The sequence below is a fragment of the Gracilinanus agilis genome, chromosome 2 (assembly GCF_016433145.1).
Source record: "Gracilinanus agilis isolate LMUSP501 chromosome 2, AgileGrace, whole genome shotgun sequence".
NCBI lineage: Eukaryota > Metazoa > Chordata > Mammalia > Didelphimorphia > Didelphidae > Gracilinanus > Gracilinanus agilis.
The window spans coordinates 316195109-316217959 of record NC_058131.1 but is presented as its reverse complement, the minus strand read 5'-3'; positions in this window follow the sequence as shown (position 1 = coordinate 316217959).

Here is a 22851-nt window from a genome sequence, read left to right as displayed (position 1 = left end):
TTGTTCTCTTCCTCTGAAGGTACTATCATTTATCAATATACTCCCTAAAACTCAAGCCTAAATACTCTAGCTGGGCTCTGGCCAGAGCAGAGAACAATGACTTCTTAAAATTTGGGTCCAAGGATTCTAAGGGACTTAGGACAAAGAATGCTATCCACCTCCAGAAAAAGAACAGTTGGAGTCAGAATGCAGATGAAAGCATGATTTATCACTTGTCTATTTGGGTATATGATTTGGGGTTTGGGTTTTATAAGATCATTCATTTACAAAAATGAACACTATAGAACTATGTTTTGCATGGATAGTATGCGTATTACCCAGATTGAATTGCTTGCCATCTCCAAGAAGGGGGAGGGAAGAAAGGAGGAAGACAATTTGGATCATATAACCCAAAAAAACTTATGTGGAAATTTGTTATTATATGTAATTGGTAAAAAAAAAATTGGGGCCAATATGGGGCTCTTTATCCCTCAGGAAGGGTCCTCCTCTCCCTCTAGCTGCCTTTCTTGCTTTCACCTCCCAATCCACAGAAGCTTTTTGATTCCCACTTGTCTTCTTGATGCTAACCCTTTGATTCCTTGGAGAGCAAGCAGGAATTCTGGTAACTTCCTTGTGGTGATCAGACCTTCCTCTTCCAGAAAGGAAGAGACACAAAGTGAGACACTTCCTTTTCCGCTTTCCTGATTTAATGGGGGCCCCTTTCCCTTTCTGGGATAGTGCTCAGGAAATGTAATGTCTCTTCTGTCTATAAGAGTCAGAGCTGCTGAAGAACCATCGATAGTTCATATTTATAGAGCATTTTGAAAATTACAAAGCATTCACAACAACCTTGAGGGTAGGTACTGGAAGCACTGTTTTGCCTGTTTTGCACGTGAAAAACTGAGACTGCTGTGTTCAGTAATTCTCTCAGCTGAGAAGAACCAGTGCTGCCATTTGAGCCCCATAATCTCCTGTGTGTAAAACCAGTGTCTTTCTATCTGTCTGTCTCTCTCTGTCTCTCTCTCTCTCCCCCTATCCCTCCCTCCTTGGTCTCTCTCTTTGTCTCTGTTTCTCTCCCTGTCTCTGTCTCTCTCTTCCACTACGGAGGTAGCTCTTCACCCAGAAAAGGAGGAAAGCTTAGAAAATCAGTGGGGAGGTATGGGAATGAGGATCAAATGACTTTGAGATTTGAAAGGAGACACTTTGTTTGCAGAAAGAGAAAGAACAGCAGGTTAAGCATCTGTTGAAGACAATTTAAAGAGGCGGGAACCAGCTGAGGCTGAGGCTAAGGCTGTACCAGTTCCAACTTGAAAGAGTGTGGGATGTTGACTTTTCTGAGACAGACACAAATTCAGACTTCAAAGCAAGGGGAAAAATAAGTCTGAGCTACAGCACTGGAATGGAATCTCCTGGTGTGGAAAATAAGTCCACTGAGAGCAGAATAATAAAGACTTATTTTTATTAGCATCATTTAGTTACAATGTATCATTTACTCTTCTATTGCTTGGAACAATGTCTTTTCCTTTCTTTTTTTTTCTTTTTTTTGTGTTCCCTTCTCTTTCTTTTAAATTGGTATATATCTAAGAAGACTGGACCTTAGTACTCTTATGCCATTTGAAAATTAATTGAAGGAACTGGAGGTGTTCAGTCTGGAGAAGACAAGGTTAAGGAGGATGTCAGCAATCCTCAAATATTTTAAGGATTTTCACAAGGAAAATGGTTCAATTTTGTCCCAGAATACAGAACCATGAGCAGTTTGCGTGGGGATGGGAGTAGAGAGAGTCACAGCAGGAAGACATCCATTCAACAAGAGGAAAATTTTCTAAAAATAAGTGTGGAATAAAAATAAAATCCTTTAGGTGGATTCTCCATCACTGGAGATCTTTAAGAGGTATCTGGATGACATCTCAGGGCAGATCTCACCCTAGGCAAGTCATTTAACTCTGTTTGCCTCAGTTTCCTCATTTGTAAAATGAGTTGAAGAAGAAGAAAATAGCAAACCATTCCAGGATCTTTGCCAAGAAAACCCCAAATGGGAATATGACATGCCTGAAATAATACAACACACCACAATAACAAGCTAGCCAGAGATACAACTGGGGCAAACTCAATGGAAGCAGGGAAGGTGGGGAAGTATGGCAAAGAGTCTCATCATAAAAGTATTTTTTTTTAAAAAATCCTATCTTCTGTCTTAGAATTGATAGATTCCAAGGCAGAAGAATGGAAAGAGCTAGATAACTGGGGGTTGAGCGACTTGCCCAGGAAGTGGCTAAAACAAGGTTTGAACTCTGAACTTCCTGTCTCCAGGTCTGACTCTCTATTCATTGGGTTGCCCTTATAAATGCCTTCTTTATGGGAGAGGTTTGTTGTCTCCCGAAGAATGCAACACTGACCCAAGTTCAGGAGAGAGAAGGGGGAAAGTGATCTCTGGAAAAGGACAACAGAGAAATGAAAGACTAGGAACAGCAAGCGGGGGAGGCTGCACAGTAAGAATTTGAAGTGAGGCATGGGGACAGTGATCACTGCTGGTAGGACACATGTCACCCTGCCCCTCACTCCCAAAGGACAACATCCTGTATTCTTCTCCATGCTAATTACATCTCTGCCTGTTGGCAAATTTTCGAAGGAATTCCTGCTTGTGTGTGGATTAAACCAGATTTCTTCTTGAGGATCAGATTCTAGCATTCCTTATTAGAGAAGTGTGTTTCAGTGGATGAAGGGCTAGACTTGGAGTTAGGAAAATGAGGGTTTGATCTTCAATTTGATTTTTACTAGCTTTATTATCATAAGCAAGTCACAAACTTTCCTCATCTGTAAAATGGGGTTCATAATACCCGTAGGACAGATGTCCTAGGGTCCCCATGAGGCTCAAATGAGATAATGAATGCAAAACATCCTGCAAACCTTAAAGCCCTATATAAATGTGAGTTATGGATGTTGTGGTAGTTGTTATCCTAGCATCATGGCTAAGGGCCTGTTTGTCACATGGGGATTGACTGCAGTTCTGTTAAGAACCATGAAAGCATCCCCAGGCTCCTGGGCAGGAACAGTCTGGACTCTCTGGTTATTAATCTGTGGGCAGTCACCACAATTTACCTTCCTCACAGCTGGGTTTTAAGCTCACTGTAGTGTAGAAAATGTTGAAGCCAAGCATATATCTTGTTTATAATAAACAGGGTGAATTGTGGATGTATCCATTTTCAATTGGGGATAAATGGCAGCCATGTGCTGCCAGAGGTTTTTATTTATTTAATTTTTTTTTTTGGTTCTTGTTTGTTTTAACCCATGAGTCATCCTTCTCTCTCCCAAAGAAAGAGGAGATTTTTGTCTCATGAATATCAATTGAATAAAACAGAGGAGGGGATTGTCCAGAGATAAGTGCTTGTCATTCCAGCTTATACTCAAAATCAGCCTATAATGGAACATGTGGATTTGTCCTAAGTACCAGAAAAGGTGAAAACTTTAGCTTTCTAAGGAATTGGTGTGACCTTGAGCCATTTGCTAAGTTCCTTGGAGCCCCAGGTCCCTCCTACATAAAAAGAGAAAATTGAATTGGTGATGAAATAGTAGATAGAGCACTACTAGCCTTTAAGAGAGGAAGACCCAAGTTCAAATCCTGCCTCAAATACTTACTAGCTATGTGATTCTAGGAAAGTCACTTAACTTCTCTTATCCTCAATTTCTTACCTATAAAATGAGACTAATAATAAGTTTGTTGTGAAGGATAAATAAGATAATATATTTGTATAGCAGAAACTACCTTGGCTCCCACTGCCTGAAAGATAGGTTTATTAAATGTCACCACTCCCATAAATTCTGTAGTATCTTTAAAAGAGTTTGGAGGTGTCTAATCTCTCTGCCGTTGGCTCAAGTCCCTACCAATTGTGTTGCTCTAATTTTAAGTGTCACCTACACCCTATTTCCATTTACCCACTTAACAGTCAGAGTAGATTATTTACTTCAAAGGTGTATAGCAAGAACAAACATATTATCCCCCTCTGATACCTGGGAGGGCATAATCTCTCCCTTCCATCACCATAGTCTCAAGAGCAGGGAAGGGAGATTAGGTTCACAGTTTAACTCAGTTCCTATATAATATAGTTCTACTGAGTCCTAAGTCCCTAGACTCCCTGGACTTGAGTCCTAGTGAGGTCTTCCCCGATGAGTTGGCAGCAACATCTGGCCTGGGATGCTGGCTCCAAGGCTATCATGATTTAAGTTCCCAGAGACACCAATGCCTGTCCCTGGAATAGAAAAGAACAAAGTAGAACAAAGCCTATTTCTCAGGACCACAAGGCCTGGAGCGCTAAGGCAGGGATTCTGTGGGGTTTAGGGAGCCCTTCTTTTTATCTAGTTTAGTTCATAGTGTCCATGCTGTGGGCAAACAAAACCTTCTCCCCCAGAATGCAGCTAGAAAGAGAGGGAGACAATCTCACCCTTGTAGTTTTAAAGATACTGCCTTTGATTACAGTTAAGGGAGAGAGACTGCTTTAGCCCACATGGTAGGGAAGTGCAGGGATCTGCTCTCAGAAGAAGATCCTTCCTATCTCCCACATAGGTGTCTCCATTTCAGATGATCTAGGCATGTGAAAAGATTGGCTACATATATAAAGTATAATACAAAGTGCTATACAAATATTGGCTATAGATGTAAGAATCTGAACCAAAGTCTTCTAGACTCCAAGTTGAGCATCCTAACCACCCCATGTCATCCCTACCTACTTCACAGGGTTGTTATGGGAGATATATAAACTATAAAACACTAGAGAAATAATACTTCAAGGATTCATGGATTCACAAGTATTTGTATGACCTCTCACAATGCTAATTGCTGCTCTTCTGTGCCTTGGTAAACCATGGTCTTCATAATTTTTTGTAAAAAAAAAAAAATAATTCTCTATTGGCCACGTCTCTGGAGATGAACCTCTCTACTTTTAGTGAGGTTAGCCCTCAGAAAAGACACAATTTGTTTCCAAATGGCCCCCACAGTCTTTCTATATTGGCAGGACTGACCAGAGCTTCAATTCTGCTTATATGACTGTCAAGAACCCAGGGCATTCTCACACTATAACCATACATCCTCAGAGAAGAACTCTAGTAGAGGTCACACTTCTTTGGCATTTTCCATACTTTATCATATTTGACCCTCACACTAGCCCTCTGAAATAAGAAATACAAGTACTATTAGCTCTATTTATAGACAGAGAAAATGGTGTAATTGTTGTTTGATCCCTTGGTGCCCAGTTTGGTGTTTTCTTGGCAGAGATGCTGGAGTGGTTTGCTATTTCCTTCTCCAGATCATTTAGAAGGTGAGGAAACTGTGATAAACTGGATGAAGTGTTTTGCCTAGGGTCACAGAACTAGTAAGTGTCTGAGATGAGATTTGAACTCAGGAAGATGAGTGTTCCTGACTCCAGGTCCAATACCAAATCCATTGCTCCACCTAGTTGCCCACAAGAGAATGGTAAGGTGTCATTATTTATTGTTGCCTTATACTTACTCCTTGTACCTCCAAAGCCTTCCCATTTTACATGCTCAAAGATATCTTCCCCAATCATTCTCTGGCCTACTTAATTTACCAGCCTCCATCAGAGTCTTCCAGGATTTAGCCATGGCTAAATTAAACCAAAAGTCAGATTCTGATTTCTCACAAAATAACACAGAAGCAAAAGCAAAACTTCATTTTAAAAGTCAGGACTAGGAGAGGGCAAGGGTTGCCTGAAACGTAGGAAAGTATTTTGAGGAACACAGAAATTCTAATAATTCTACTTTATTCTGTCATCACCACCTCTCTGGATCACTGCAGCACCCACCAGGGGGCGGTAGCGCCCACTTTGGGAATCACTGATCTAGAGTATCCTCCTAAACTCACCCTCTGTGTACTCCTTAGCTAGCTTCACGGCAAAGTACATAGAGATGAAGTCTCATTTTGGAATGAAATGAAGAGATGGGTTGTACAGAGGAACTTTGTGATTGTCAAATACCAAGCAAACTACCACCAAGTACTCCTTAAGAGTAGTTCATCAATAGAACCACTGTGAGATGCAAAGATGCAGAGCTTGAACATAGTCTAAATATTTGACTGTGGTTCAAAGGCAGCAAGTATCTAACAAGAGCAAAATATCTGTATACATATTGCTAAGTTCCACACAGTGAATAGATTCTTCTCCTTTTAAACCCAGATGTAGTATGCTAATTCCCCCTTATTTCAATTTATTGAATTTGAATTGAATTGAATTTATTTCAACAAATACATATTAGGTGTCTCCTATAAGCAAAGCCCTGTGTTTGGCACTATGAACACAGATACTATATAGACTCTGTTACTAGCAAACTAATAGAAGTGAAAGACGTATGCAGATAACTATGATAATATGAAGAAGTGTGACATGAGTATAAAAAGAGATCAAGGGGAAAAAAACTAGAATAAATTTGAGATAGGAGAGATCCCTTACCTAGAAAGGGATGTTTTTTTGGAGTATGTGGTTCCCAAGTTAGGACTTGAAGAAAGGAAGGTGTTTCAAAAGTTGTACATGGTGTATTGAGAGAGGGAGGGAGAGAGCTCCCATTCCTACCATAGCAGATTATATGAACATGCAGAGTTGGAAGAGGGCAAAATGAGTACCAGTACTAAAGAATAGTCTAGTTGGGCTTGAAACATAGTGAATATAAAGGAAAATAATTTAAGAAAGCAGGATGAGTAGATTGGAGACATTGTGGAAGGCCACCAATGCCACAATTAAGAGTTTATTAGGGGGCAGGTGGGTAGCTCAGTGGATTGAGAGTCAGGCCTAGAGATGGGAGGTCCTCAGTTCAAATTCGGCCTCAGACACTTCCCAGCTGTGTGACCCTGGGCAAGTCACTTGACCCCCATTGCCTACCCTTACCACTCTTCCACCAAGGAGCCAATACACAGAAGTTTAGGGTTTAAAAAAAAGAGTTTATAGTTTATTGAGTACTCAGACAGGAGCCACAAAAGGTTTCCAAATAGAGTGAAAAGGGATTACATTAACACTACCTGTGGATTTACCATTAAGGTGGTATTCATTAAAGATCCTAGAAGAGCTCATCTATTCAACAAACATGCAAGGAGTGATTTTAAAAGGCACAAAATAGAACAATGATCAAGAAGACCACAGAGAAGCATCAATAAGCTTCTCTACCTAGGTCAAGACTGTGCAAAGAGATAGCCAAGAACCTAGAGGAGTTTAGAAAGGACATACTTGAGGGAAATAAGTCAGTGTCATTTCTAGTAAATAAGCCATAAAGACAACAGAATATAGGACCTGGCTTGTTGGAGCATCAGTATAGGACAGAGCCAAATAAATACATTCCCAAAAGTATGAAACTGATGCTTCTCTCAATGCCACAGCAGGAAGCAGGAATTAGGAGTGACCTAATCTCTGATATTTAATTTAGGGATGATCAGAGACACAGTAGGCAATGGAATATTCAAGGAGAAGAATACAAAGATAGGAAATGAAGATCCATGTCTACACTGAGCCATAAAAAGATAGAGGTAGAACCAAGTGATTATAAAAAGTGTAGGACCTAGTTCTTAGGTGTTATCTATGCCTTAAAGGCACCATAGATAATGAAATTATACCAAAATATATGTGTTGAAGTTATATATGTTGGTACATATGAAGTTATATATGTTGGTACATAATATCAAATAAAAGCATTTAAGAAATTAAAGGAAAAGTTAATTGAATTACATGGACAAATAGACAGTAAAACCACAATAATTGGGAACCTCAGTGTATTCTTTCAGACCTAGACAAGTTAAAAAAAAAAGATAAACAAGAAAGAAGTCAGGGATTTAAACAGAATTTTAGAAAATTTAGATATGATTGATTTCTAGTTGTTACTAAATGAGGATCAAAAGGAATATACATGTTCTCAGGGGTATAAATTAGCCATTTGCTAGGGCATAAAACTTCATGAATAAATATAAAAAGGCAAAAATATTATACCAGGCTTTACTGTCCACAATGCAATAAAAAATTACACTTAAATGGAAGACACATAATGTCACCTTAAGGTATATGTATGTCAAAGAAGAACATCATAAAAATTATAATTTTATTAAAGAAAATTTCAAGGATGAAATGATATACCAAAACTTTTGGGATACAACCCAAATTAGCCATTGCAAGAAAAGTATATATATATATATATATTTCTAAAGACTTTTGTAAACAAAAGAGAAAGAATACATTAATGAATTGGGCAGGAAACTAAAAATAACAATAAATCAAGAACCCTTAGTTAAATACAAAAATAAAAATTCCAAAAATCAAACAACACTGAAAAAGCAAAACAAAAACACAATGATAAAATAAAACTAGAAACTAGTGTTGGTTTTTTAAATGGACAAGTCAGTAATTTGATTTAAAAAGAATGAGAAAATCAAAATACAATGCCTAATAAAGGATAATTCACAACAGATGATGAGGAAATAAATAAAAATATTAGGAATAGCTGTACCCAGTTATAGACCAACAAATACTGATGTTAGACGGAATGTTTTCATATTTACCAAAAAATGTAAAGTAGCTAGATTAACCAAAAAGAAATAGAGAATTTCAATAACTCAGTATATATATATATATATATAAAAAACAACCAACGCATTGCACAAAAGAACTCATAAGAGAGGAAGAAAGTTTGAAGAGATCGGTTTATAAATGAATCCTACCAAGCCTTTAAAAAACAATACATTTCAATATTACATAAACTGATTATAAAAACATAGAGAAAAGTATCTTATCATACTATTTCTGTGACAAAAATTGTCCTGGGATCCACTGACAATTTTAAGTCAACAATACAGAGAGAGATTAACTACATTTTATTTACTCAAAGTGTGACACTTCCCATCAGAAGTCAATGAAAGTGTATCTGTTATTTGGTTAGTAACATTTTTGCTCTTCTACAAAGAAAATAACAAAAAAGGAGATGTGTTTGTTGATCATGTAGAAGATGCTTATCAGTCACATATAGAATGCATATCACTAGTTACAAAGAGAAGAATGTGTCCTTTTAACATAGTCATTTCAATTAAACTAAGGGAAGGAATATCCCTTGTCAGATAAGATATAGAGTAGGAGCAGAGTTCTTGGGCTATCAAAGTAAGTCCTGTTTTGCAATCATAAAGCAACTAGAGGCAAAAGAAAGATATTTGAGGAAACTAGCCTGATATAAAAGGATCTTGCAGCACCTGTTGAGACAACATATAATAAAAATAGTGCATATAGAACAAAATGGAGTTAAATGCTAATTCTTAACAGACTGTTCAAAGATCTTAAATAAATCATTTTTAACATTCCTATAAGACAAATGTAATCTTGATACATAAACTATGGGATAATAAAGTAGCAAAAGAAAACTATAGACCAATATTTCTAACAAATATCAGAGATTGTATTGAATGACATATTAGCAAAAAAGACTACAGACATAAATTAACATGACTATATAACCATGTTCTTGGAGGTAGATTCAATATCTGGAAAACCATAAATACAAAAGTACATATTAACAGCAACAAAATTAAAATTGCATAATTCTGTCCTTAAATTAAAAAAAAGCTTTTTTATAAACAGTAACATATATTTGGGGTAAGGACTGTCTTTTATCTTTATATATCTTGCACTTAACACAGCACTTGGCACATAAGAATTGCTTAGACTGAATAACTAACTGGCAATGTTAAAAAAAAGAAATTATCAACCATTAGAAATAAATGGAACTTTCCTTAATACATTAAACAGTATCCTTATAAAACCAAGACCTAATATTAACTGCAATGGAGACATACCATTCCAATAAGATTGGGCTTAAATAAAGGATATCCACTGTCAGTCACCACTATTGCTTGATACAGTTCTTGAAATGCTAACTATAGCAATAAGATAGGAATAAGGGGGCAGCTAGGTTGGCCCATTAGATTGAAAGCCAGGCCTAGACATGGGAGATTCTAGATTCAAATCCAGCCTCAGACATTTTCTAGTTATGTGATCTTGAGCAAGTCACTTAAACCCCATTGCTTGGGCTTTACAAATCTTCTGCCTTGGAACTAATTCACAGTATTGATTCTAAGATAGAATGTAAGAGTTTTTTTTTTAAATAAGATAAGAAAAAAACTAAGGGTATAAATAAAGGCAGAGATGACACACAATGGTTTTCTTAAAGAACCATAGGTAAACAAGAAATTAATGAAAAAATAATTTCAGTCAAGTAGAAACCTATAAAATACACCATAAAAAATACCAGAGATCAGCAAAGATTATAGAGTAGAAGGAAGGAGGTACAGTCTAGTTCACCCCACCTCCCCTTCCAAGTATTCTCATAAAGATATAAGAAAAATGTCCAAATGATCAGGAAACCTAAGAAACCATAGTTGATTGTGTTTTTTTTTCCCAACATGAGATTATAAATCTGGCCCACAGGCAAGGGACCTAAGCAGAAACTGAGGAAAAGAGATGAGCTGGCAATATAGTCACTCCAACTCTAGAAAGAGATTATAGATTTAGTCACTAGACTAAATTGTGGATTCATTACCAAACCAGAGATAGGTCAGCAATGCTTTCTCTCTCTCTCTCTGATCCCAAAGAGGGATTTCAAAATTACTTCCCCAGGATGGTCCACAACATTGTCTCTTTGATCCCAGAGCAGGATCATAAATTTATTACCTGCTTTCACCTGTTTTCTCTCTTTAATCCCAAAGAAGGCTCTCTGGCTCAGATCTCCAGTATCAGAACAAGGTTAATCTAGGAATATTTCTTTAAGATTAATTTATTTGGACTTTGAGTAATCCTTTTTAATGGCCTTTTAATGCAAAGAAAAATGTATGTGTATAGATTATTATTATTACTGCATTATATTCAGAAAAGGATAGATTTCTGCATTTGTTTGGTTGGTTTTTATGCTCTAATACATGTCTAATTCTGATCCAAACATAGATAAGAAATATCTATATTCCTTTCTGTTCTCATTCAATAATTGCCAGAAGGCTAACATATTTAATTTTTCCAAAATTCTATTAAGGTACTTAGGTTTTTTCTTTTTTCTTTTGTTTAGATTTTTTGAATTCTGAAGGTGATACATTGAAGTGTCTCACTATTATAGTTTACTGTCTATTTCTTTATGTAAATTTAGCTTTTCTTTCAAGCATTTAGATACTATGTCATTTGGCTCATATAAATAAGCTCAGCACTGAAATTCATTCATTTTTCAAGATGCCTTCAGTACTATTTTTGTAGTTTCCTTGAGTATCTCTTTTAATTGGATTTCATTTTGCAATTGCTTTATCTGAGATAATGATTGCTAAGTCTACTTTTTTTTTGAGTTGGGTCCCTTTATTTCAACATCATGTAAGTCTTTCCTTATATTTTAAATATTTTTTTTGTAAATACCTTACTTTTGGAGGCAGCTAGGTGGCTCAGTAGATTGAAAGCCAGGCCCAGAGATAGGAGGTCAGGTCGGGAGTTCAAATCTGGCCTCAGATACTTCCTAGTGGTGTGACACTGATCAAGTCCCTTAACCCTCATTGCCTAGCCTTTACCACTCTTCTGCCTTGGAACCAATACACAACATTGACTTGAAGAAGGAAAGTAAGGATTTTTTTTAATAACATGCTATTACATTCTCCTTTCTAGTCCTTTCTACTACCTTTTCTCATTTTATCTCATTCAATTCATTTATAATCATTAATTATGTATTTCCTTCATCCTGTTCACTTCTACTGCTTTTCCTCTCTCCTTCCTGCCCATCTTCTCTTTCCAAAGGAAAAGAGAGTAGGTGGGAGAAGAATGTGATCTATGCTTGATACAATAAACTTCTGCTCCCAATTCTCTCATTGCTTTTCCCCATCCAGACTCTAATCATGGGTCTTTCCTTCTTTGTTTTGGACGCCTTCATGTTTCTCCCATCTGAGATTAGAGTTTATTTTGTTTATAGCTAATCCCTATCTGTATCTAATCTTTTTCTTATTTCATTTTTCTCCTCTTGTTCTATTTCCCTATTGACTTGAATGTATTTCAGCACTAAATTCCTTACATGTCTTATATATGTGTTCAATAAAATAAAAAAGACAGTACTACCTAAATTAATTTACTTACTCAACATCATACTAAATCAAACTTCCAAAGAATTATCCTATAGAGCTAGAAAAAATTCATAAAATTCATTTGCAAGAACAAATGGTCAAGAATCTCAAGGGAAATAATGAAAAAGTGGTAAGGAAGGAGGCCTAGATCTCAAATTGGCATCAAAACAGTTTGATACTGGTCAAAATTAGAGTGGTAGGGGGCAGCTGGGTGGCTCAGTGGATTGATAGTCACGCCTAGACATGGAAGGTCCTAGGTTCAAATCTGACCTCAGACATCTCCCAGCTGTGTGACCCTGGGGCAAATCACTTAACCCCCGTTGCCTAGCCCTTACCACTCTTCTTCCTTTGAACCAATACACAGTATTGATTCTAAGATGAAAGGTAAGGGTTTAAAAAAAATAGAGTGGTAGATCAGCAGAACAGATTAAGTATGCACCATCCAGAAGAAAACTAACATACTAACAGTATATGTTAAACTCAAAGACTTAGAATATTTGTTACTGGACAAAAATTGATGGGAAAACTGAAAAGCAGTCTGGCAGAAATTAGGTTTAGACCATTATATCATTCCTTGAACCAAGATAAGCTCCAAATGGATAAATGACTTAGATAAACATAAACACAGATAAAAACAAAGTAGAAGAGCAAGGAAGAAATAAACTTTCAGATTTATGAGACAGGAGAAAAATACATGACTGAACAAAGTATATATAGGATCACAGAGGATAAAATGGATATTTCGATTATATAAATTTAAAATGTTTTGCACCAACAAAAACAATGCTGTTAAATTAGAAAGGAATATTCAACTGTGAAAAAGGAAGTTTTTCTGATTGAGGTCTTTCCACAATATATGTTGCTGATTCAGATTTAAAAGAATAAGAATTTTCCCCCAATTTAAAAATAGTTAAAGATTAGAAATAGTCAGTTTCTAAGGAAGAGATCCACACTTTCAAAAGCAACATGAAAAAATGAACCAAGCCATTAATAATTAGAGAAATGCACATTAAAGCAACTCTGATGTTCTATCTCACATTTATCAGATTTGTAAAGTTGAGAAAAAAAGGAAAAGAAGGGCAATTGGAACAGCCATTTTGCAAGATGATTTAGTGTTGTGTTCCCAAAGTTACTAAACCATTCATACCCTTTAACTTAGCAATTATTTTATCTATATGCCAAAGAAATCAAATCAATATAAAATATTGATAGCAGCTCTTTCTTTGATATCAAAGAACTAGAAACTAAGGGAGTATCCATCAATGGGTGGATCGCTAAACAAATTATGGTATATGACTATAATAGAATACTATATTATTACATAGAATAGAGATGCTGTAAGAAATGATGAAAGGATTGTATTCAGAGAAACCCAGGAAGATTTGTATGAGCTGATGCTGAGGAAAGCCCACAGAACTAGAAGAACAACTTATCCTATAACAACATTGTAAAGATAAATGACTTTGAAAGATTTAAGAACTCTGATCAGTGTGGTGACCAACCATGATTTCAGGGAGCCAATGAGAAAGAATGCTATCCATCTCCTAGCTAAGTAGTAGTGGAATAAATATGTAGAATAAAATATGCATTTTTGGACATCTTTTTGAGAATTTGTTTTGCTTGATATTTACTCTCCAGAGCCGCTAATCCACAAGAGATCTTCCTAAATTCAAATCTGGTCTCAACTACTTACTAGCTTGGTGACTCTGGGCAAGTCGCTTAACCCTGTTTGCCTTCATTTCCTCATCTGTAAAATGAACTGGAGAAGGAAATAGCAAACCACTTCAGTATCTTTGCCAAACGTGTTTCAAAAAAAAAAGATTGGACACGACTGAACAACAAAAACAATCCCTTCCCACCTCTCAATTAGGGAATTGTGGCTAGGGAGGGGAAAGAAGGGGGAAGGAAGAGATATGGGAGAGAAAATAAATGCTTGTTAGTTGACAAAAATAAAGTCTAGGAAAACAAGAAAAAATCCACAAAATTATCAGTCTTTTTATATGTTATTAACAAAACAAACAAGAGATAAAAATAGAAATCTTAGTCACAATAAGTATACAATATGTGAAATGTCTGAAAACTGATTTACCAAAACAGATACGAGTTGCGTGAATGCAAATGCAGTATACTCTTTATTCAGATAAAGAAAGACATTAAATGACCTGACTGAATTATTTTTATGTAATAAATATGAGTGTATTGCCAAAATTAATTTACAGATTCAATGCCATACAAAACAAAGTACCAAAATTATTTTATAAGACTAGAAAAAACAATAACAAAATTAATCTGAAGGAATGAAAGATCAAGAATTAGACTTCTCTGACACTTCCTGGCTAGTTCCTCTTCACACAGTGATGCACATACTCCTGCAATCCTTTTTTCAGCTCCCAGATTTGTGCTGAGTTCTCCCATTAGAGTATAAGTTCCTTGAAGTGTGATGGTCATGCCTAGCTATATCTGTTTCCCCTAAGCCTAGTAAAATGCCAAAATATAGTAAGCATCTAGTAAATCATCTATCTATCTACAAATTAGAGGAGAAAGAAAGAAAATTAATTGTTGTCCAGTGTTTTCAGTCATGTCTGACTCTTTGGAGTTCTCTTGGCAAAGATACTAGAGTAGTTTGCCATTTCCTTCTCCAGCTCATTTGACAGATGAGGAAATCAAGGCAAAGAGGGGTAAGTGAGTTGCCCTGGGTAACATAGCTAGTGTTGGAAACCAGATTTAAACTCACAAAGATAAGTTCATTATTCCAGAACCAGTACTCTATCTACTGCACTATATATATATATGTGTGTGTGTGTGTGTGTGTGTGTGTGTGTGTGTGTGTGATATATGTATATACACATATGTATGCATATATACATATGTATTTATATGTATTTGTTAGGAGAGAGAATTCTTATTTTTTAGGAAGGATTAGGTTAGAGTAGGGAGGGCTAATGGTTAGTCATAGAACGAACAAAAGTAAAGAATATCAATGAAGCATTTTAAAACATAGAAAAGAGCAGAAGAAAATTCAGAAGGGGACACAGACTAGTAGGGAAATATTGTCACAACTGTATTAAATATAATTTGAATGCAAAAATGAGCTATATGTAATAAAGGAGATTCATGGTTTCATACACAATCTTTTTCTGTTCTTTGTATATGAAAAATGTTCACATTTGTTGATGTTTATTAAATTCATAATAAAAACATTTTAAAGCTACTTAGGCAGGATGTGAAAGATAAACGGAAGAGGGAAGAGACTGAACAAGCTTCCAATCCATTCCAAACTATGTGACCCAGGGAAAATCATTTTACCTTTATAGGTTCTAGTTTCTTCATCTGTAAAATAAAGGGGTTGGAATACATGATTTCTACAGTCTCTTCCCATTTCAAATTTATGTTCATATGAGACAACACACTTTTATCAAACACCTACTATGTGCAAGGCTGTATATTACATGCTGAGGGTGTAAAGAACAACAAAAAAAAGGAGTGTCTGCCCCCAAAGACCTTTAGCTGTTGCCAGTTCTGAGACCCTGTCAGTATTTCCTACATGGGAAGTAACCCATGCAAATGCCACCTCACCTCTGTCTTCCCAGACCCTGGATCCCCTGCACTGCTGCTCATTTTCGTGTATTTAGATGTTGGCTTCTGTGCTCTTGGCCCTGAACTGTTCCAAGACCCCAATTAAATCTGTACAGAGAGTAAGTCTTTCCCACTTATATATAGAGATCATTGGCACCCCACCGGGTTGTAGATGAACCATCTTATGAATGTTCTGGGTTAAAGGAAGGTCATTGTAACTATTAATTTGTAATAGGCTAAAGAAATGGAGAATAATTGAAACATAGCTTTGGATTCAGATGTGGGAGAAAATAGGATGGGAGAGGGAAGGAAAGGAGAAAAAAAACTTGAAAAAAGCAAAGATTCAGCTGTTTTTCCTTATCAGTTAAATTGTCATTGTTCAGTTGTTTTCTACTCTTCTTGGCCCCATTTGGGGTTTTCTTGGCAAAGAGACTGGAATGGTTTGCCATTTCCTTCTCCAGTTCATTTTACAGATAAGGAAACTGAGGCAAACAGGGTTAATTGACTTGGCCAGGGTCACAAAAGTAGCAAGTGTCTGAGGCCAGATTTGAATTCAGGAAGAACAGTCTTCCTGACTCCAGACCTGGCACTTATTATTATTATTATTATTATTATTATACCACCTAGCTATAGTATTTGTTAAGACACAAGTGCCCTAAAGGCAAAGCAAGGAAGAATGTGTACAGGGACTAGGTACAAAGGAAAAACAACTATTGCAGTTCTTGGAGAAAAAAATCTGAAATAAGAAAATACATAGTAACAAGAGGTAAAGAAAAGACTAACAGGTTAACAAACAAAAGCAGATTGTTTTTTTAAAGAGTTTCCAAAGTTACTAGGGAGTGGAGGTCAATGATAATAACAGACCTTTGATCCTATTCCTAAGTACCTGTGTTTCTTCTGAGGCCCCACTTGTACCGACTCCTAATTTCAATATAATTCAACAAACATTGACTAAACATCTACTTTGTTTAGAAGACTGTGCTAGGAACTAAGGGAGATGATATAAAATTGAAGTAAACCATGATCCCTGCCCTCATTCTATTTATAGTCTGGTAACACCAACAAAGAAAATTAAATATGTACCCACATGAGAGAGTTACAAAATAAAGTCATATGACAATTTGGGGGGGGGGAGAAGTTCATTACAAACACTGGGAGATCAAGGAAGGCTTTCTGAAGGAGGTGTCATTTGAGTTGCACTTTAAAGGGATAGATATATAAGGAGGAGATAGTAGGACCTCTAGGCAGAGAAAAGAATGTGAGCAAAGGATTGGAGTGTTTGTTAGCAGGGCCTGAAAAAAGTACAGGAGAGAAATTTTATGGAAAAGGTGGCATTTGAGTTGAGCCTTGAAGGAATGGAAATAACTGATAGAAATGGTAGAAGAGAGAGTTTTTCATTCTAGGCATGGATGGCTGCTTAAGAAACATCAAAGGAATAGAAAAAATGAGAACAAGAATAGAAGATGGAGAAAACAAAATTAGTGACTTCTGATTAAGATGGCGGCATAGTAAGGAGCAGCTGCTTGATCTCTCCTAACCGATGTATAATTGGAATTTGGGAGATGCCATTTAAAAGTATATATATATATTTTCTATGGACACGTGGGGACCTTAAAACTACATTTCCCGTGGTCCAATGGGTTTCCTGTTTTGGATTACGTATTCAAAGTGAGGGACAGCTTAAAATAGGGGGAAGTGACTTTGAACTGGTCTCTTAGCTATGAGCACGGGATACGAAAAGGTAAAATGGCAGAGGCGGCAGTTCAAATACTTACAGGCGCGTGGTCTAATGATTTTATCCCTATCAGCATGGCTTTAATTAAACTACTAATTTATATTATTATATCAGTCTTTATCATTTTTAATTGTAATACCAAAGCATACAGGACTCCTCAAGGGGACATAAAAACGAATCCAGATGAACGAAGGGACCCCACAACAGGGCGCAGCATTGAAGGTATGTGGAATCAGGGCATTTCCACGCTATAAAGGGGTGAAACAGCTCTCACTAAAACGCAAGAGGAAGAAGCCCCTCCCCTAGCCCCCACACCACGTACAGCCCAGAGGCCAGCACACAAGAGTGAAAGCAGGATTGGGGTACCCAGTAAGTCACTGGCAGCTCCAAGGCTTGTTCCTGAGAGCAGCAAGAATTAGAACCTCAAGCAGCTAAAGAACACGCACAGACTTCCCTGAGCGCTGGCGTGGGTGAAGGCATTGCCCTAGGCGGGGACAAAGATCTAAAGCGCAGGCTTGGACCTCGAGTGGGGACCCTGTGCAGACGGGAACACGGCTGTGGAAGCAGCCCCTGAGACTGCTGAAGGAGCCTCAGGCAGAGGGGCAGACCAGGAGGCTCGACCCCGAGAACAAGGAGACCTGAGTTCTTGGGAGCCAAGAAAGTGCAGACAGACCCTGAGTATGAAGACAAAGCTGAGAAGGGGCGGGGCTAACAATGGCAAGCCGGGAACCCCAGAAGAGAAAAATTATCAAGAAGAACTCTGGAACACTCGACAACTTTTGCACAGAGAAAATCCAGACAACAGAGGAGGACAAACAAGTAATCATATCCAAACCTTCCCAAAACAATGAAAACTGGTCACAAGCTATTGAAGAGTTAAAAACTGAGATATTGAGGAAGATGGAAGAGATTTGGCAAGAAAATAACAGTTTAAAAGGCAGAATTTTGCAATTGGAAAGTGAGTCTCAGAAATCAAATGAACTGATAAGCAAATTGAACACCAAAAATGACCAGATTGAAAAGGAAAACCAGTCCCGAAAGGCTAGAATTGAGCAATTAGAAGCCAATGATCTCTCAAGACAACAAGAACAAATAAAACAAAGTCAAAAGACTGATAAAATAGAAGGAAACATGAAATATCTCAATGAGAAAGTGACAGACCAAGAAAACAAGTCTAGAAGAGACAATTTAAGAATCATTGGTCTTCCAGAAAAAGCAGAAATTAATAGAAACTTGGACTCCATACTTAAAGAAATTATTCAGCAAAATTGCCCTAAAGTTCTACAACAAGAGGGCAATATAGACATTGAAAGTATCCATAGATCACCCTCTACACTAGACCCAGAAAAGTCAACACCCAGGAATATAATAGCCAAATTCAAGAGCTTTCAAGTAAAAGAAAAAATCTTACAAGAAGCCAGAAAGAGACAATTCAAATATCAAGGAGCACCAATCAGGATCACACAGTATCTGGCAGCCTCCACACTAAAAGACCGCAAGGCTTGGAATACGATATTCAGAAAGGCAAGAGAGCTGGGCCTTCAGCCACGGATCAACTACCCATCGAAACTGACTATATACTTCCAGGGGAAAGTACAGCCATTCAACAAAATTGAAGACTACCAAGTATTTACACAAAAGAGACCAGGACTAAATGGAAAGTTTGATATCCAACCACAAAAATCAAGAGAAATATGAAAAGGTAAATAAGAAACAGACGGGAAAGAAAGAAAACTCATAATTTTTTAAATTTGATGCTTAAAGGGCTTAAATAAGACCTAATTATCTGTATTCCTATGTGGAGAAATGCTATGTATAATTCTTTGTAGTGAACTCTATTCACTATTATAGTATTCACTATTATAGCAATCAGAAGAATAATTGATAGGGAGAGGACAGAATACTAAATGGTCTAAGATGATATGGGGGGTTGGAAAGAGGGGGGGAATAGTAGGGTACACCAAGAGAAATTTGAGTGAATAAGAAAAATAGGATATTCTATTACACACAAAGAGGGCATGGGAAGGGGAGGGGATAAATACTATCATAAGAAGGAGAGGAAGAGAGCATTAAGAGGTAATAACCAAACCTTACTCTCAGTGTAATCAACCCGGAGAGGGAAAAGTAGCTATATTATCCATTGGGATAAAAAACTCTATCTAATCCTACTGAGAAAGTCAGAAAGGATAAACCAAAGGGAGCAGGAGAGTGGGGGGGGGTCAAAAAAGGGAGGGGAGAAGAAGGAGAGGGAATTCATTAGGCCTTTAAAAATAAAAAGAGGGGAATAACAAAGGAGGGGGTAGAAAGGGAAGTTAATCAAGGGAGGGGATAAGGGATACAGACTCAAAAAAACCACTGGTTTAAAAGAAAATAGTGTAAGAAGAAGGGGTAGGAATAGGGGAGGACACAAAAATGTCAGTGAATGCATAACTGATAATTGTAACTCTCAATGTGAATGGGATGAACTTGCTCATAAAATGGAAGCAAATAGCAGAGTGGATCAGAAACCAAAATCCTACCATATGTTGTCTACAAGAAACACATATGAGGCGGGTAGACATACACAAGTTTAAGGTTAAGGGCTTGAGCAAAATTTGGGGGGCATCAAATGAGAAAAAGAAGGCAGGAGTGGCTATTATAATTTCCGACAAAGCCAAAGTAAAAATAGATATGATTAAAAAAGACAGGGAAGGTCATTACATCCTGATTAAAGGCAGTATAAACAATGAGGAAATAACACTGCTCAATATGTATGCACCAAGTGGTATAGCGTCCAAATTCATAAAGGAGAAACAGGCAGAGCTCAAGAAGGAAATAGATAGTAAAACCATAATAGTGGGAGATCTAAATATTCCTCTTTCAGATCTAGATAAATCAAACCAAAAAATAAACAAGAAAGAGGTAAGAGAGGTAAATGAAGTCCTAGAAATATTAGATTTAATTGATATGTGGAGAAAAATAAATAGGGACAGAAAGGAATACACCTTCTTTTCAGCTGCACATGGTACACTCACAAAGATTGACCATGTAATAGGGCACAGAATCATTGAAAACAAATGCAAAAGAGCAGATATAATAAATGTAACTTTCTCAGATCATAATGCAACAAAATTATAATTAGGTAAGGGCACCTGGACAGGCAAATCAAAAACCAATTGGAAATTAAACAATATGATTCTCCAAAACCAATTTGTCAAAGAAGAAATCATAGAAACAATTAACAACTTCATTGAAGAGAATGACAATGATGAGACATCCTACCAAACTCTGTGGGATGAGGCCAAGGCAGTACTCAGGGGGAAATTTATATCCTTGAGTGCATATATTAACAAATTAAGGAGGGCAGAGATTAATGAATTGGGCATGCAACTCAAAAAATTAGAAAGTGAGCAAATTAAAAACCCCCAGATGAAAAACTAAATTAGAAATACTAAAAATTAAGGGAGAAATTAATAAAATCAAAAGTAAAAGAACTTTTGAATTAATAAATAAGACTAGAAGCTGGTATTTTGAAAAAATAGATAAAATAGACAAAGTACTGGTCAATCTAATAAAAAAGGAAAGAAGAAAACCAAATTGATAGTATTAAAGATGAAAAGGGAGACCTCACCTCTAATGAAGGGGGAATTAAGGCAATCATTAAAAACTATTTTGCCCAATTATATGGCAACAAATATAACAATTTAGGAGATATGGATGAATATTTACAAAAATATAAATTGCCTAGATTAACAGCAGAAGAAATAGAATACCTAAATAATCCCATATCAGAAATAGAAATTGAACAAGCCATCAAAGAACTCCCTAAGAAAAAATCACCAGGGCCTGATGGATTCACAAGTGAATTCTATCAGACATTCAAAGAGCAACTAATCCCAATACTATACAAATTATATTTGATATGATAAGCAAAGAAGGAGTCCTACCAAGTTCCTTTATGACACAAATATGGTACTGATTCCAAAGCCAGGTAGATCAAAAACAGAGAAAGAAAACTACAGACCAACCTCCCTAATGAACATAGATGCAAAAATCTTAAATAGAATATTAGCAAAGAGACTCCAGCAAGTAATAAAGAAGATCATCCACCATGATCAGGTGGGATTTATACCAGGAATGCAAGGATGGTTCAACATTAGGAACACCATCCACGTAATTGACCATATCAACAGTCTAACAAACAAAAATCACATGATTATCTCAATAGATGCTGAAAAAGCCTTTGACAAAATATAGCATCCATTCCTATTGAAAACACTGAAAAGTATAGGAATAGAAGGACCTTTCCTAAAAAATAATAAATAGTTTATACCTAAAACCATCAACAAGCATTATATGCAATGGGGATAAATTAGATGCCTTCCCAATAAGATCAGGTGTGAAACAAGGATGCCCATTATCACCTCTATTATTCAACATAGTACTAGAAACACTAGCAGTAGCAATTAGAGAAGAAAAAGAAATTGAAGGTATCCAAATAGGCAATGAGGAGACTAAGCTATGGTATACTTAAAAAATCCTAGAGAATCAACTAAGAAGCTGGTAGAAATAATCAACAACTTTAGCAAAGTTGCAGGATACAATATAAATACACATAAATCATCAGCATTTCTATATATTTCCAACACATCACAGCAGCAAGAGGTAGAAAGAGAAACACCATTTAAAATCACCCTAGACAATATAAAATACTTGGGAATCTATCTACCAAAACAAACACAGCAATTATATGAAAACAACTACAAAACACTTTCCAAGCAAATAAAACTGGAGTTAAACAATTGGAAAGCCATTAATTGTACATGGGTAGGAAGAGCTAACATAATAAAAATGACCATCCTACCCAAATTAATATACCTATTTAGCGCCATACCTATCAAATTACCAAAAAACTTCTTTACTGAATTAGGAAAAACTATAACAAATTTCATTTAGAATAACAAAAGATCAAGACTATCAAGGGAAATAATGAAAAAAAAATGTGAAGGAAGGGGGCCTAGCAGTACAAGGTATTAAACTATACTATAAAGCAGTAGTCATTAAAACAATATGGTATTGGCTAAGAGATAGAAGGGAGGATCAGTGAAATAGACTTGGGGTTAATGACATCAGCAAGACAGTGTATGATAAACCCAAAGAGCCCAACTTTTGGGACATGAATCTACTATTTGACAAAAACTTCTGGGAAATTTGGAAAACAATATGGGAGAGATTAGGTTTAGATCAACATCTTACACCCTACACCAAGATAAATTCAGAATGGGTGAATGACTTGAATATAAAGAGAGAAACTATAAATAAGTTAAGTGAACACAAAATAGTATACCTGTCAGATCTCTGGGAAAGGAAAGATTTTAAAACCAAGCAAGAGTTAGAGAAAATTACAAAATGTAAATTAAATGGTTTTGATTATATTAAGCTAAAAAGCTTTTGTACAAACAAAAACAAT